The sequence below is a fragment of the Plasmopara halstedii genome (genome assembly GCF_900000015.1).
Source record: "Plasmopara halstedii genome assembly, contig: Scaffold_1878, whole genome shotgun sequence".
Taxonomy (NCBI): Eukaryota; Oomycota; class Peronosporomycetes; order Peronosporales; family Peronosporaceae; genus Plasmopara; species Plasmopara halstedii.
This window is the reverse complement of record NW_020188786.1, coordinates 133,051-133,396: the sequence shown is the minus strand read 5'-3', so window position 1 is coordinate 133,396 and position 346 is coordinate 133,051.

Here is a 346-nt window from a genome sequence, read left to right as displayed (position 1 = left end):
TGGGATCGTATGTTCGGACGTCATGGGTCCAATAACACCCGCATCGGTATCAGGAAACTGATTTGTGGTGACGTTCATCGAAATGAACACTAGATATGTCAAAGTGAATCCGATGAAGTCAAAGGACGAAGTCCAGAAGATGTTCAAGATGTATATCAATCATGTCAAGACAGAAACCAAGCTCAAGATCAAGATTCTGAGGTCAGACAATGGTTGCGAGTACAAGAATAAAGAAATGACCAAGATCTGCCAACAGATGAAGGTTAAACAAGAGTTTACCATCCCATACAACCCGGAACAAAATGAGATGGCCGAACGTATGAATAGGATACTCACGGAGATGGTT